This window comes from Chiloscyllium plagiosum, unplaced genomic scaffold, assembly GCF_037043375.1.
Source record: "Chiloscyllium plagiosum isolate Xiang-an unplaced genomic scaffold, Cpla_swu_hap1 HiC_scaffold_4, whole genome shotgun sequence".
NCBI lineage: Eukaryota > Metazoa > Chordata > Chondrichthyes > Orectolobiformes > Hemiscylliidae > Chiloscyllium > Chiloscyllium plagiosum.
Window position 1 is genome coordinate 86267754 of NW_028270142.1, and position 16804 is coordinate 86284557.

A 16804-nucleotide genomic window follows, 5' to 3' on the forward strand; every position below is an offset into this window, starting at 1 on the left:
AGGGGGTGGGGCTGGGGAGTAGGATGCCAAGAGTACAATAGGTGGATGGAGGTGGGGATGAAGGTGATAGGTCAGAGAGGAGGGTAGAGCAGATAGATGGGAAGGAGAATTGGCAGGTAGGACAGGTCATGAAGATGGTGCTGAGCTGGAAGGTTGGAACTGGGGTATGGCGGGGAAGGGGAAATGAGGAAACTGGTGAAATCCACATTGATGCTCTGGAGTTGAAGTGTTCTGAGGTGGAAGATGAGGCATTCTTCCTCCAGGCATCGGGTGGTGAGGGAGTGGCGGTGGAGGAGGCCCAGGACCAGCATGTCCTCGGCAGAGTGGGAGGTGGAGTTGAAATGTTGAGCCATGGGGTGGTGGGGTTGATTGGTGCGGGTAATCTGAAGATGTTCCCCAAAGGTCTCGGCGAGAAGGCGCCCAGTCTCCCCAAAGTAGAGGAGACCACATCGGGAGCAACAGATACAATAAATGACATTGGTGGATGTCCAGGTGAAACTTTGATGGATGTAGAAGGCTCCTTTGGGGCCTTGGATGGAGGTAAGGGGCGAGGTGTGGGCACAGGTTTTGCAATTCCAGCGGTGGCAGGGTATGGTGCCAGGAGGGGAGGATGGGTTATTGGTGGGGGGGGGGGGGGGTGTGGACCTGACCAGGTAGTCGTGGAGGGAACGGTCTTTGTGGAAAGTGGAAAGGAGTGGGGAGGGAAATATATCCCTGGTGGTGGGGTCCATTTGGAGCTGGTGGAAATGTTGGTGGATGGTGCTGTTTATGCAGAGTTTGGTAGGGTGGAAGTTGAGCACCAGCAGGGTTCTGTCCTTGTTGCTGTTGGAGGGGTGGGGTTTGAGGGTGGAGGTGCAGGATGTGGATGAGATGCGTTGGAGGGCTTCTTTAACCACGTGGGAAGGGAAATTGTGGATTCTAAAGAAGGAGGCCATCTGGTGTGTTCTGTGGTGGAACTGGTCCTCCTGGGAGCAGATACGGCAAAGGCGGAGGAACTGGGAATACGGGATGGTATTTTTGCAGGAGGTAGGGTGGGAAGAGGTGTAATCCAGGTAGCTGTGGGTTTGTATAAAATGTCAGTGTCACTAAATATACCTCACTATCAATACCCTCAGGTTGCCGGTGACCTGAAATTTAACTGGTACAACCCAGGTAAATATTGCAAAGTTTGTAAATTTGGAAGTGAGGAACTCAAGTTTTGACTCCTCAAAGTCAACCGACCATCAACAAGGTACAAGGGAGAAGTTTGACATAACCTCTGTTTGTTTGGATGCGTGCTGATCAATAATACTCTCAAGAAGCACAATACCATCTAAGACAAAGCAAACCATTTGTTCTGCACCTCATCTGTTAATTCAAATATTCAGTCCCATCACTATTAGCTCACATGTTTACTCCTCCCTAATTGCAACAAGATCATTTGGATGCATTCCTGTTCTGTGTTTTGGCAATTATGCATATGTCATCACCAGACAGAGTGACAGGTAGAACATGCGTCGAACGAAAGCCATTTGCAATACTGACGACTGGACTGACCACCATCTTATCATTCTAAAAATAAATATCAAGATCCATTATTTATTAGTTCATGATGTCCCAGAAGCACCTTAATGTATCAGGGCTTAAACAAGCAATCATGAAGGAATCTTTCACAGATAAATTCAATAATCATCTAACTGCATTTTGGATGACTGGGTTACCCTCCAGAATATAGCATACTCCACTCCATGGCCCAATCTTTATAAGCATCAATATTGATTTGATTAAATCAATGAGGTAATCCAGAACTACTGGAGAAACATTACCTCAACAGGGTTTGCCTCAGTGACATTCATTACAATCCAAGCACAATGCTCACTGTAATATCTGCAGAACTGTCCAATGCAAGCTCAGAGGTATAAGACTCTGAGAAAGAGTCATCTAGACTCGAAATGTTAGCCTGCTCTCTCTCCACGGATGCTGCCTGACCTTTTGTGATTTCCAGCATTTTTTGTTTGCAGAGGTTTAAAACATTTGATTGTTGAAGCAGAGAGTGGATAAACTGCTGTTCTATGCACACCACAAGACTGCAAAAGATTCTATGATGGTTGAAAATCTGTTTGATGCACCCTAGTCTACTGGTTCATCATCGTCTTGGGCCAATGGGCCAACGTTCCTCACAGAAAGAATCCAATTCTAGAAAGGGGGCAGAACATGTTCAAACTGCCTTCTAGTTTTGAACTCCCCTACCCTGGGGAAAAGACTTGGCTACTTGCCTTATCTACTCTCCTTGTGATTTTATAAACCTCTAAGTTTGCCTTTCAGCCTCCTACGCTCTAGGGAAAAACGTCCTTGTATATCCAGCCTCTCCTTATAACTCAAACCTTCCAGTCACAGTAACTTTGTTGTAAATCATTTTTGCATTCATTTCATTTTGATAATATCCATCCTATAGCAGGGCAACCAGAATTGCATACAGTACTCCAAATGTGGCCTTACCAGTGTCTTGTATAGCCCGTAATATGACATCCCAACTCGTGTATTCAGTGCTTTGGCCATCTGAATGCCAAATGCCTTCACCACCCTGTCTACCTGCGATGCGACGTCCAAGGAATTATAAAATTACACTCCTGGGTCTTTTTGTTCAGCAACATTCCCCAGGGCCCTACCATTAACTGTGTAATGGTGCTTGACTGTCTTACCAAAACTGCCAAAATTAAACAAGACTGTGCTACTGCCAACCCTCACCAACTTGTTTTATTATCCATGTTCTCCAATGCCTTTCATGGTGGTGAGCCTGTCACTGATATCCCATGATGGATCTGCTCAATCCGAGATGGCTCCTGGCAAAGACCAATGTCTCCCAAGTGCATACTTCATGATTTTCTGTTTGCTAATAACTGTGCACTATCAATTGGTTCAGAAGAGGTCAAGCAATGTAGTATGCATGTCACAAAAAGTGTTATGACCATTATGAAGAAAATTGAACTAATGTGCCAGGCTACTCCAGAAAAGTCTCTCTACAGCCCAAGATTTCAGTCTGTGGGCAGAATCCATCAGCAATGGGCAAGGTAAATTATCTCAGCAGCACACTCTCTCAAGCAGTCAATACTGACCACAAAACACATGCAAAAAAGTCAAAGGAAATGTAACCTTCAGCAGACTTTGGACACTAGTCTGGAAAAGAAAAGGGATAATTCTGCCTGCTAAATGGAAAGTCTATAGAGAAATAGTTTTGGCCATTCATGCCATTTCAGTGAGACTTGAACTTTGTATCAGTATCATGCCATGAAGCTCAACAACTTTCATTCAGGCTGCCTCTGGATGCTTCTGAAGACAGAAGAATAAAATATTGGATTCTGAGGTACTCACCTCTGTTGGTGTACCAAGAATCTCCCACCATCCTGAGATAGTCACAGATGAGCTGGGCTGGTCATATAGTCAGAGTGGCTGACACTCATCAAATTAATCTTCCAAAGGAAACTTGAGTCTGAGGTGTATTTTCATGCATGTCAAAGGTTATAAAAGAACATTAAATGCTTCACTTAGGAGGTTTGATATAAAACATGACATGGTCTCATTTTGAAAGAAAGCACAGAGGCTGAGACAAAAAAATGTAAGGAAGAATTTCTGATCCAGCATCTTATCCAAAACTCAATTATTTGGGGTATACTGTCTTCTTTACAGCATGAACTCATGGTCACAGATCAATCTTAATAGTCACCTATATATCTATCTGAACCTTATCAAACACTGTAGATGATGAACATAGTCATCTTTGAGCCTTGAAAGATGGACAAGAGTGAGCTGTCAATTTATGGTCACATGGAAACTGAACTAGATGATGCAAGCAGATGATTTTCCATTTGAAATTATTCATTTTTTCACAAATGTTTGACAGTATGAAAGAAAGCCATTTTCAAGTCTGACAATTTATTCAGGTTTCAAATTACCTGGAATGGGATCTAAGCCATTTGTTCCAGCATCCTCAGAATTCCGTTTTTGAAATCATCAGGTGATGCAGGCAAATGGGGCCTTTATTTAATGTCTCACTTAAAGGTTGCATTTCTGACAATGCTGATGGAGATGGATCTGTCCAAATCTTGGCCTGGCCTTCAAGCCAAAACCTTCTAACTTAGAGTTGATAGTACTATTAATTGATCCAAGCTTGCTTATCAGAGTTAGTTATGTGGAGAATACCATTACATTCTTTACTACAAGTGAATTGAAAGCTCTCCTTGAACCTTTCACCTCTTCAACATTTAGAGGCTGCAATCTATTTTTTATGTGCAGTTTTATTATGTCATGTTTTATTTATTTTTTGTTAATGATCTCTAATTTTTTAAACTTCTCTAATCTTTGAAAAATTCTGTTTTGCTTTAGTTTAGTTTAGGATTAAAAAATGGCAGTCATGTATAGCTCTTGTCATTAAAATATTTGAATATCTCATCAAAATAATAGTGTGAATAGTATGGTAACTAAACAAGCTGCTGATATTCTGAATAGTTTCTCCTTCAGTAATTATTAAAACCCTTCTGTTTAATATATGCTCTGATGTTGAATGTAAGTTGAATAAAATCCATCGCCTAGCTTTTGGTTTTCTATTTTGGAAAACATGTTTATTATCCATGATGAAGCATGTCAGTGTTCCTTGCAGACATCACATAATACTTTTAGTGTAGCCTTGCTGTACTCGTTCTTCTGGTACTCATGCTGGCTAGTATTAGTGGATCTGTAAATTGAATTAAAGGTGTAATGTTTCATCGATACAAATAAAATGCAGTGAAGCACTGTATAATGAAAAAAGAAAAGTGAATTGAAATTTCAAATGATCCTTCAATACTAACAGTCAAAAATAAATCTTAAACATTTAACATTGTCTTTAAGAACCACAGGCAAGTGGACAAAGAAAGACTTTTTGATATTGTTAGTTTGTCAGCAATAAAGAACTTGTTATGAGTTTTTTCATTAAGAAACAATTCTCACAATTGACTGACAGAAAACCAGTTAGTCTCCATTGCCTCGCATTCATCATTTATATTAGTTGCACAGCACTGTAAACAATTTAAACTGCAACTTATACTCCCAAATATTTCACTCCAAAAAAACCTTCTAATTTTTGATCCAATTCTGCAAAAGCATTTTCCGACATATTTGCAAATGTGGATCGTTGAATCAGGTGACATCACCCAAATGTTCAATTTGTATTCTGTACTTTTAAAGGTCTTCCACAAAATGAGTCTCATTATGCTTTTTTTTAACAGATATACTTCTGTAAGTTTTTTTCTGTGGTAAAATCACAAACTTTAGGAAATTCAGTATTTGTTGTAGCATAGATTCCATGCTGTACAGGCACTGTACATTTATGACAGTTACATGACATCATGACATGTAACATTTGGCATGCAGATGCATCCTTTGTCTTCAGTTAAAGCTGTGCTGTGCCTTCATTCAGTCAGCTGCGTGTCTGTAGCATTAATAAGAGTAGCACCCAAACTCTATATAAATCTGTGGTATTGTAACTGGGTAAATCGTTGAATTGCAAATTAACTTCAAGATATCCGACTCAACAAGAACTTGATTATTGGTGGTTTATTACATGGACTATAGAAAATCACAATCTACATCACTAGCTCCACCCTTCATTGATGTTTAAAAGTATGAATGAATGTGAGTGCTTTAGTTCTCATATAGCTGTAAATGCATTATTTTGGTATGTTATTTTCTGCTCATGTTTGCTGTTGCATTATTAAATTGCAGTATTTCATTTGCAGAAATGCTTTGACAGAGCAGTGTGATAGTAATTGTTTTGTTAAAAGAATTTCAACTTCCAAAAAATTGTATTGGATATTTCAAAGGCATGATGGTTTTGTAGATTGCTGTGGGATTCAGTCAAGACAACAAAGCCCAATGTGATTTAATCACATAACTTTGTTCCAGTAAGTAAACCTTAAGAGCTAAGGGAGTCCACAGTAAGCTGACAATGTCTTGCTGGAAAGGTGCAGCAGGTCAGGCAGCATCCAAGGAGCAGGAGAATCGACGTTTCGGGCATGAGCCCTTCTTCAGGCCCTGATTCCTGAAGAAGGGCTCATGCCCGAAACGTCGATTCTCCTGCTCCTTGGATGCTGCCTGACCTGCTGCGCTTTTCCAGCAACACATTTTCAGCTCTGATCTCCAGCATCCGCAGTCCTCATTTTCTCCCACAATAAGCTGACACCATTCACACTTTAGACAGGAAGCTGTCACAGCTTCAAATCAACCGGTGAAATCCTATGTTAACAATCGTTATGAATGTCACAATAGCATTAAAGATTTACATGAACACATCATTTAGAGCCACCACTAATGGCACTTATTGCATTAAACTGCATTCACTAATAAGTAACTCATCAATTTCATCAGAACTGGAAGAAGATGGGGTGAACTAGCCTTGAGGTATATACAGAGACAGGATAAAGTTTGGAGGAGAGGCAAGATGGTGGTGGTTGGGAAGGGAACAAAAGACAATTTCTGGTAGGATTGAACACAGGAAAGATTAAACATTTAAAGCAATGAAAATGCAAAGCAAAAGGAAGTGGACATGATAGGTCTAAGTGAGGTGTAAATGGAAGTAATAAAATTATTCGTAACAGCTATCATCCAAAAGTAAAAAAAAACTACAACAGAAATGACAATATTGATTATGAAGTGAAATTGTTGATAATAATATTGAGTCTGGAAAATTGTAAAGTGCCAAATCAAAATATGAAATGACATTCCTGTAGTGATTTTAATGAAGTGAGTCAGGTGGACTTCAGAATATGAGTTACCTGATTGGAGCGGTTAATCTGGTCCAGTCAGGGAGCCCTGGCTGAACAGATATAAACAGGAATGGCAGAAGTTCTGTTTGCTCTAGGACCCGGCACAGAGCTAGCTGGGTCAGTGTCTTTTACTATGTAAATAAAGGGTGACTTGGAGATGGGAATATCAGCCTTTGTGGAGTAATTTTAATTCCTAAAGTTAACATTGAACTTCATTTGAGGCCGAGAGCAGGGAAGACAGCAGGAAAATGGAGCACAGATTTACATGATTTCTAAACACATTAATTATCTCTTTTCTTGTTCATTACAATTGCCTCTTTTGCACTCTTACTCCTTTACTCAATTAATCTTTCCTCTCTTTCAACATGAAGCAGATTTCTCATGCTGTTCTTTCTCCCTCTCTATGCATTTACTTAAAAACCTATTACATCTCTCAACACTCTCGAGTTCTGAATGTTAGTACCCTGGAGCATTGGAAGGAATCTTGCTGACTGGGAGTGATGGGGTTTTCATAAAAACAATGATGCCCACATGACCTCCTTTTGCGAAAGCCTACCGTATCTGGTGCCACTCAGGCACTTGACAGGCCAACAGCAGGAGGTGCCATCCACAGAGAGCTGCCCGTCCAGCAAAGGCTGGGGTGAAGGCGGTTGTTGTACTGACCTGAGGCCTCAAATTGAGGAGGGTCCATGTAACATTGTGTAGTAATGGGAAGTGTGCTGCTGGATGGGGGTGAGGGTGGGGCAGGTTGGTCATGGGAGGAATTAATGGGCATTTGCAGCAAGAGAAATGGGTGGCTTTCGTGCCATTTCTTCCTAATGTAGGGGGTTTTGAGCAAGCATTGAGCAAGGATTCTCCAACTGGTGTTGTGGGTAAATCACCACAAGTCACCTTTAATTCGGCTACTTATTAAGAAATCGCAGACAGTAGTGAAACAATGATTTAAACTTTATTGCATGTAACAATTAAAATAAGACCCTCAAGTAAGAAGGTTAAGTCTCACAACCTAACCTGGCTGGTACCCGATTAATGATGGAATCTGGTCAGAATTTTACCACCAACAGTATATTTCCGGAATTATCCAGGGTTCGATCTTTGTACAGTGTTGTTCTTTGAGGTTCTGCTAAAGATGGAGTTCTGGTATTTGATTCTGATACAACTTCTTTTTTTCATGTTTGTGGTGTAACATTATTGATGATTCAAAAGATTATTTCATTCCCAACATTGATTTATTTCCTGGAGACCTCAAGTCTGTAGCTTGTCTTCTTATAAGAAGTAGGTCCTCTGTTCCTTGTTACATTTGGGGTTAGCTGTCTATTTGAAACCCAACTTTTCATGCAATTAGCCTTTTTATTCCAGAGCATTCTTTCTGCATGGCAATCAGCGTCCTTTGTGGCAATACAGCACCCAGTTAATCAAACAAGTGCCAAAACAGTTTTGTTTGTGTAATCTTGCCAAGTGTAACAGCTTGTCTTTGTCCCTTGCATCTCGAAAAAGAGTTTAGTCCAGAAAGTTCCTGCTGATTCTTTCAAGGTACAAACAGGTTATTAAGGTTGTGAAGTTTATATTGTCATACTTTGAAGCAAAAAGCAACATACCAGGATTTTCTTATCATGCTACATACATGGTAATATGATGATGCTCTCATTTTCAAAAGTTATTTTGTCCTAGTATTTTTTTGAAGAGAGGTTATAAAGGCAGAAGTGTTGAACTGACTACTGAAAATGTCTTAAGTAAATATCTGAGGAGGCCTTTAGGTTTTTTAAAAAACTGTTAGAACAATGGAGGGGGAGTGTCCAGTTCTCACAGACCAGGCTTTTGACGTTTTTTTGAGCTTTAGCAGTCAGAAGCTGTTTGGGGTCTCAGACGGTTTGAAAACTTCAGTAAATGATTCAGAGCTGCTACTTTCTCTGAAATCTCTCTTACTGTTGTTTCCTCCTAGATCGGAGAACTGTATGTAAGAATCTGTGTCAGAATTTATCTTTTTAACAAGGGGTATGTTTATGATATGTCACTATATTGGAACAGTAAATTAGTAATTGGTACTGTTTCTATTATTTGGTTAATTTTTCAATCATTATGTTATTCTAAATTCCTCCTTCTTTTGTTTATATTTTAACTATAGTGAATAAATAAATTGTGTTTTGCTTGACATCAAGTAATTTGACCAGTCGCATTACATCTGGGACATGACATTTCACATCTATCTGTAAAATAAGAAAGTGTTAAGAGACTAAGCTACCTTCTTAAAATATTTTGAGGGGGTCTGATCTGTTCCATAACAGTAAGTCCTCTTCTCTGTGCTGGAATAATATCAGCAGTAGTGAAATAAAGCTCTCATGTGGCCATTTATAGATTTATTATCATATTGAATGGTGGAGTAGACTCAAAGATCAAATGACCTACTCCTCCTATTTTTTATGTTTCTTGTAAGTAAATACATAAAAAGGAAGAGGGAAGCCAAAGTTAACTTCGAGAATGTGTTTGGGGAAATAATAATGGGAATGTAGGAAATGATAGAGGAGTTGAATGATTAATTTTCATCAGTAGAAGTCACTAATAGCATTTCATAACTATTAAATATTCAAATGGCAAAAAGAGAGGAAATGAATACGATAAGAATCGCTAAAGAAAAAGTGCTAAGAAACTAATAGGGCGAAAGACTGATAAGTCCTCTGAACCTGATGCGATGCATCCTAGGATTTATTTTGAAAAGGGAAAGAGACAAAAAAAATGGGTAGTTATAGGCCAGTTCTCTTAACATCTGCTTTTGGAAAAATGTTCGTCAATTTTAAAGGATGTAACAGCAAAGCATTTAGAAATACATAATCTGATCAAGTCATGTCTGCCAAACATAGTAGAATTTCTTGAAGAGGTAGAAAGCAAAATGATAAAGAAGAAGTGGTGAATGTTCAAAAGGTACCACACATTAGGCTACTTAATAGGATAAAAGACCATGGCGTTGAAAGTAATATATTAGCATGGATGGAGGATGAGCTAAATAATAGAAGACACAGAGTTAAGATAAGAGGGGCATTTTAAGAATGGCAACCTCTCACTAGTGGTGTGCTACAGGGATCAGAGCTCAGGTCCCAATTTATTTATTTACAATATATATTAATGACTTGACTGAAGAAAATGAATGTGCTATCATCAAGTTTATGGATGACACAAAAGAAGGTGGAAAGGCAAGTGATGTGAAGACACAAAGTCTGGAGAGGGATTTAGACAGGTTCAGAAAGTGGGCAAAAACTTGACAGATGGAATATAATGTAGGAAAATATGAGGTTATGAATGTTGGCAGGAAGAATAGAGGAACTGAATATTATTAAGTAGAGAAAAACTGCAGAAAGCTTCTGAACAGAGCAATTTGGGAGTCCTCATTCATAATTACAGAAAAGTCAGCATCCAGGTTCAATGGCTAATGAAGAAGGCAAATAAAATGTGTATTTCAAAGAGAATGGAGTATAAAAGTAGGCAGGTTTTGACAAAACTATGCAAGATCCAGTCAGACTATTGCTGGAAAACTGTAGACAATTTTGGTCCCCTTATTTAATAAAGGGTTTGCCAGGGTAATCCCTTGAATGGAAGGATTGTCTGATGAAAAAAGGTGAGATAGGTTGAGATTCTACTCATTGAAATTTAGATGAATGAGAAGTGATCTCAGAAGGGGTTGATAGGGTAAATGCAGAGAGAATGTTTCCCCTAATGGGAGAGTCTAGGATCAGGGGCCATAGGTTTAGAATAAAAGAGTGACAATTTAAGACTGAGATGAGGAGGATTTTTTTCTCTCAGAAAGTTGTGAGTTTTTGAAATTCCTTTCCACAGAGAGTTGTGGGGGGCAGGATCCTTGTGAAGATTTAAGGCTGAGATGGATAGATTCTTGATTAGTGGAGAATTGAGGGTTATGGGGAAAAGGCAGAAATATGTATGTGTGAAGAATACCAGATAAACCAAGTTCCTATTGAATGGTGTAGTAGATGGGAGGGGTTATTCCTGTTACTATTTCTTATAGTCTTATGGAAAGATATACTGGCATTGGAGTAGGTCCAGAGAACGTTCACTGGTCTGGTACAGAAGGAAGAAGGAGAGTCATAGAGATGTACAGCATGGAAACAGACCCTTCGATCCAACCTGTACATGCTGGCCAGATATCCCAACCCAATCTAGTCCCACCTGCCAGCACTAGGCCCATATCCCTCCAAACCCTTCCTTTTCATATAGCCATCCAAATGCCTCTTAAATGTTGCAATTGTACCAGCCTCCACCACATCCTCTGGCAGCTCATTCCATACATTTACCACCCTCTGTGTGAAAAAGTTGCCCCTTAGGTCTCTTTTATATCTTTCCCCTCTCACCCTAAATCTATGCCCTCTAGTTCTGGACTGCCTGACCCCAGGGAAAAGACTTTGTCTATTTATCCTATCCATGCCCCTCATAATTTTGTAAACCCCTATAAGGTCACCCCTCAGCCTCCAACGCTCCAGGGAAAACAACCCCAGCCTGTTCAGCCTCTCCCTGTAGACCAAACCCTCCAACCCTGGCAACATCCTTGTAAATCTTTTATGAACCCTTTCAAGTTTCACAACATCTTTCCGATAGGAAGGAGACCAGAATTGCACGCAATATTTCAACAGTGGCCTAACCAATGTCCTGTACAGCCGCAACATGACCTCCCAACTCCTGTACTCAAAATTCTGACCAATAAAGGAAAACATTCCAAACACCTTCTTCACTATCCTATCTACCTGCTGCGAGAAGTTAAGTAGGTTGAGCCTATGCTCGTTGGAATTTAGAAAAATTATAGGCGACCTTATCAAAACACAAAATTGTTACTGGACTCAACAGAGAAGATGTGAAAAGGTTCTTTCCCCTTATGGGAGAGTCTCAGACCAGAGGCCATTGTCTCAGAATAAGAGATGGCTCATTTAAGACAGAGATGAGGAGGATTTTTTTTCTCTCAGGAGGTCATGAATCTGTGGAATACCTTTTTACACAGGACTGATGAGGTTGGGTTGTTAAATATATATTCAAGGTTGAGATGGGAAGATTTTAATGAGTAAGGTAATTAAAGATTGTGGTGAAATGGTAGAAAAATGGGATTGAGGATTATCAGATCAGCCAGTGATCTCATTGAATGGTAGAGAAGACTTAATAGGCTGAATGACCTACATCTTCACCTACATCTTCCAGTCCAGCATAGAGAGAGCTGACAGACAGCCTAGCAATACAAGGAAGTGAGCGAGAGGACAGCCCAAGATTGAGGTGCCCTCTCAACCCTGACAAATTACCATAAATGAAATAAGGTTATGGCTGCCAGACCAGGTTTGTAGAGAGAGAACCTCAGCTGTGGCAGCCTTTATGCATGGATGATGGGGATGGAGGAGCTTTAAATCATTCAAGAGTCCTTCCCCCAACTGCCACGTCTGCTGCCAGGAGGCTGCCTCCTCTCAATGACCTTAATTTGGTTGTCTTGGGTTGCCCACCTGCCAACTAGAATGTTCCAGTCAGCAAGAAGCACATCTTTAATTGCTTTAGATGGTTACCCATTACTTGCAGGCAGATGGCTACTGTGTTTCCAATCCACCATCCTTGGAAATGTCCAATGCAGGAAATTGACAGAAATGCTGACCAGGGAACACTGTGGTGTGTTGAAATGGCAGGCAACTAGAAACACAAGGTCATTTTTGTGGACAGAATGTAGGTATTCTACAAAGTGGTCCCCAGTCTGCATTTCATTTCTCCAGTGTAGAGCAGACCACATAATAAGCAGCAAATACAGTAGACTAGATTGAGTGAACTGCAGATAAATAGCAGCTTCACCTGCAAAATGTGTCTGGAAACCTGGATAGTGAGGAGGGAGGAGATAAATGGGCAGTGCAGTGATTGTAATGAGGTTAGCCAAATAGACCTGATAGAATATGAGCTCCCCGATTGGGGCTGTTAACCTGGTCCAATAAGAGAGCTCTGGCTGACAGATAGGTACAGGAGTGTCAGGTATCCAGTTCACTCTGAGAGTTAGCTCTGAGGGAGTTGGATCGATGTAAAGGACTATTTATGTGTAAATAAAGGGTAACTTGGTGATGCGATACCATCATCTGTGGAGTCATTTCAGGCAAGCATTATAGCATCTATAATTGCATGGGAACATGCCGGGGAATGTTGGGAATGGTCCATGTGAAATGCTGACAAGGGAGAGAGGAAAATATGTGTCTAGTCGTGGCCACCTGTTAGAGGTGATGGAAATAATGGCTTACCGTCCTTTGGATGTGGAGACTGGTGGGGTGGTGAGAATGAGAGGGACCCTATCCTTGTTGTGGGACGAAAGGTTGGAAGTGCAGGGATGGTTGGAATATGGCTAAGTGCTCTGCCAATCACGTTAGCAGGGAATCCTCAGTTGAGGAAAAAGGTGGATATTTCTGAGACTCTCCTGCAGAAGATGGCAACATCAGAATAGATGCGACGAATGTGGAGAAATGAGAAGAATAGAACAGAATCTTTTCAGAAAGCAGGTTGTGAGGATATATAGTCAAAGTAAATATGGGAGTTGGTTGGTTTGTTGTGGATATTAGGCGAAAGTGAGCACTGTAGATGCTGGAGATCAGTCAAGATTAGAGTGGTGCTGCAAAAGCACATTAGATCAGGCAACATCCGAGGAGCAGGAAAATCGATGTTTCAGGCAAAAGCTCTTCATCAGGAATTTCCTGATTAAGGGCTTTTGCCCGAAATGTCGATTTTCCTGCTCCTCGGATGCTGCCTGACCTGCTGTGCATTTCCAGCACCAATCTAATCTTGTGGTGGATGTTGTTGGTCAGATTACCCCCAATAAATGAATCAGAGATGATGAGGAAGGAAAGGAAGGAGTCAGAGATGGACCAGATGAAGTTGAAAACAGAGTGGAAACTGGAAGCAAAATTGATCAATTTTTCCCATTCAACATGAGAGAGGGAAGCAGCACTGATGATATTAATGATGTACCAGAGAAAGAGCAGTGGGGAGGGACCTGAGTAGGACTGGAACAAGGAATGATTCACATACCCAGCAAAGAGACAGTCATAACTGGAGCCTATGTGGATACCCATGGCCACATCTTTGACCTGAAGAAAGCTAGCAGAGCTAAAGGAGAAGTTATTCAAAGTGAGCACATGCTCTGCCAGGCAGAGGAAGGTGGTGGTGGAAGGCAACCATTCAGACATTTTTTCCAGGAAGAAGTGGAGGACCCCGAGACCATCCTGATGAAGAATGGATGTGTAAAAAGGGATTGCACATCCATGGTGAAGAGGAAGTGACTGAAGCTTGCAAACTGGAAATTCCGAAAGTGATGTAATGTTTCAGAAGAATCGTGATGTGAGTGGAAAGGCACTGGTCAAAGAGAAGAAATGTTGAGTCACAGTCGGAAGAAATAGGCTCTGTGAGGTAGCAACAAGCAGGAAAAATGGGTCTGTCTGGGCAGTTTCGTGTGTGGACTTTGGGGAGAAGGTAGAAGCAGGTTGCAGGGTTGGGGAACCATGAACTTGGGCGGCTGCTTTGGTGAGATCCCAGATGAAATGAGGTCAGTGACAGTCGTGGACACACTGGCCTGATGCTTGATGGGTGGGGTCACTGTCTGGGGGGAATAGGAGGTGTCTGAAAGCTGGTGCTTAGCCTCCACAATGTAGATGTCAGTGCGCCAAACAACAACAGCACCATCTTCGTTAGCAGAATTGATGATAAAGTCAGGTTGGATCCGAGAGCATGGACTGCAGTCAGTTCAGAGAGAGAATTAGGTTTAAATTGATAAGGGACAAAGAAATTAAGGTGACCAATGTCACCTGGTAAAAACACCAGAGGGAGGGATCCAGATGGAGAAAGGGTTTTGGAGGTAGGTGAAGATGCTGTGTTGGAGGGTGGGGAGAGGACACTTGTCCAAAGAAATGGGAATGGAGGCAAAGATGACAGAAGAAGAATTCAATGTCATGTCATTTTTGAAATTCATTGAGGTGGGGGTGCAGAGGGATAAAACAAAGACCCTTGCTGAGAATGGAATGTTTAGCATCAGAAAGTGGAAGGTCAGAAGGGATAGAAAATACCTGACAAGTGGTGGGATCAAGAGAAAGGATGAAGTCAGAGGGAGGGGGAGGGAACAATGTTCCAGAGGGGTGTAAATGTTTCTGGGAGTTTCTTTTTTGCCTTGTATGAAATCCCACTCTTAAAAAACTAATGGCAGCTCTGACAGGTGCTGGTTGAATGATTTGCTAAATGAGTGTATGCAATTTCTACAAGAGCACATGTAGGGCCCTAATAATTCTAGGTTAGGAAATTAGACTGGTCCTCATACAATTGTTTTATGTTGACAGATCAACTATGTTCTTAAAGGGTAAATGAGATCATTGAGGAGAAAGTGAGGTCTGCAGATGCTGGAGATCAGAGCTGGAAAAGTGATGCTGGAAAAGCGCAGCAGGTCAGGCAGCATCCAGGGAACAGGAGAATCGACGTTTCGGGCATAAGCCTGAAGAAGGGCTTATGCCCGAAACGTCAATTCTCCTGTTCCCTGGATGCTGCCTGACCTGCTGCGCTTTTCCAGCAACACATTTCCAGTAAATGAGATCATTGGCAAGATTGGAAATAATGTACTACCATCTATCACCCGCCTGCCCTTCCCCCACATGTGCTGGAATTTCTGATGAGCATAAGCAGGCAAACACAGGGTTAACATTTGCATCTATCTGACCCTTTCAATGAGTAGCACATGTGCTGACCTTGGAGCCCTGTCTGAAACTCTGAGAGTGCCAGTACTGTATGGCATTGTTGGGTAGCACCCCAATTCAACCACTTGGTTCATAACATTAGGAATGTCAGGGGGTGGGTGCAATGGTTTGGATTACAATGATGGGAGTTGTCAATCATGATGCCAATGATCCAGAACTGTAATATAATTGGTTGAAATGGCAAAGCAATGATAATGATATTTTGGTAATGTATCTGTGACTACTATACTTATAAATTAATATTCAGACAAAAGTAAATGAGTAGGAACTTCAAATACAGAGATATGTATGAAATAAAGATTGATTAACTTTTATTAAATACCTTGCATATAAAATAGAATTTTGATTTTGCAGTATTCTCATCAAATAAGGTTAGACTACAGAGATTTGTTGTTTATGGAAAATAAACTATCTGTAACGTTACAATTGCCATAGAGCCCAACACATTTTAAAAATAAATTTAAACTTCCAGTTAATGGACGAACAGACAACTAAACATAATTACATGTTTTAGGACATTTGCTCTAAGAAACAGACTAGAAGCACCATTGATTAAACACTATTATTGTAGGCAAATTATGTTTTACATTATAAAACAGAACTTTTAATATAACTGAACATATTCTCTATTAGGCTTATGTTATACTATCCTTCAAGTAGACATTCAATTCTTTCAGAATTGGTTCAAAATGACTTTTTGTTTCCAAGGGTTCACTTCCAAACCATTCCTGCCCAGAACTGTCTTTTACGATATAAGTTTTCAAGGAGACTTCTCCCTTTAATGAAAAGTAGGCAAACGTACCAACCTTGTTTTAACTCAGCATTGTTTTTTTTTGCAATCTGAGTGCAAGTCTTGCATCAGCCACCCTACATGGTGAACTGCAGCATCTTGCTGCCTACATCTGCTCTCTCTCTGCTAAACCCTGGCAGACAAATTGTGTCAATGAGTTTTTTGTAGATGTCTTAGAAATCCTTCACCTCTCAAAGCCCACTTCCATTGCCACATGAACCATGTGAACCTTACAGTTAGGTGGGAATCCTGATTGGTGTCCTTGAGAACACAACTCTCTTTCACCTTAGAGATAAATGGACAGCTTTTAAAATTCATTCACAGGATGCAAGCATTGCTGGCTGGGGCAGCAAATTTTGCCCATCACTAGTTGCCCTCGAGAAGATGGGAGTGAGTTGCCTTCTTGAACTTCTGCAGTTTATGTGCTGTAGGTAGACCACAATGTGTTTAGGGAGATAGTTCCAGGATTTTGACTCAGTGACACTGAA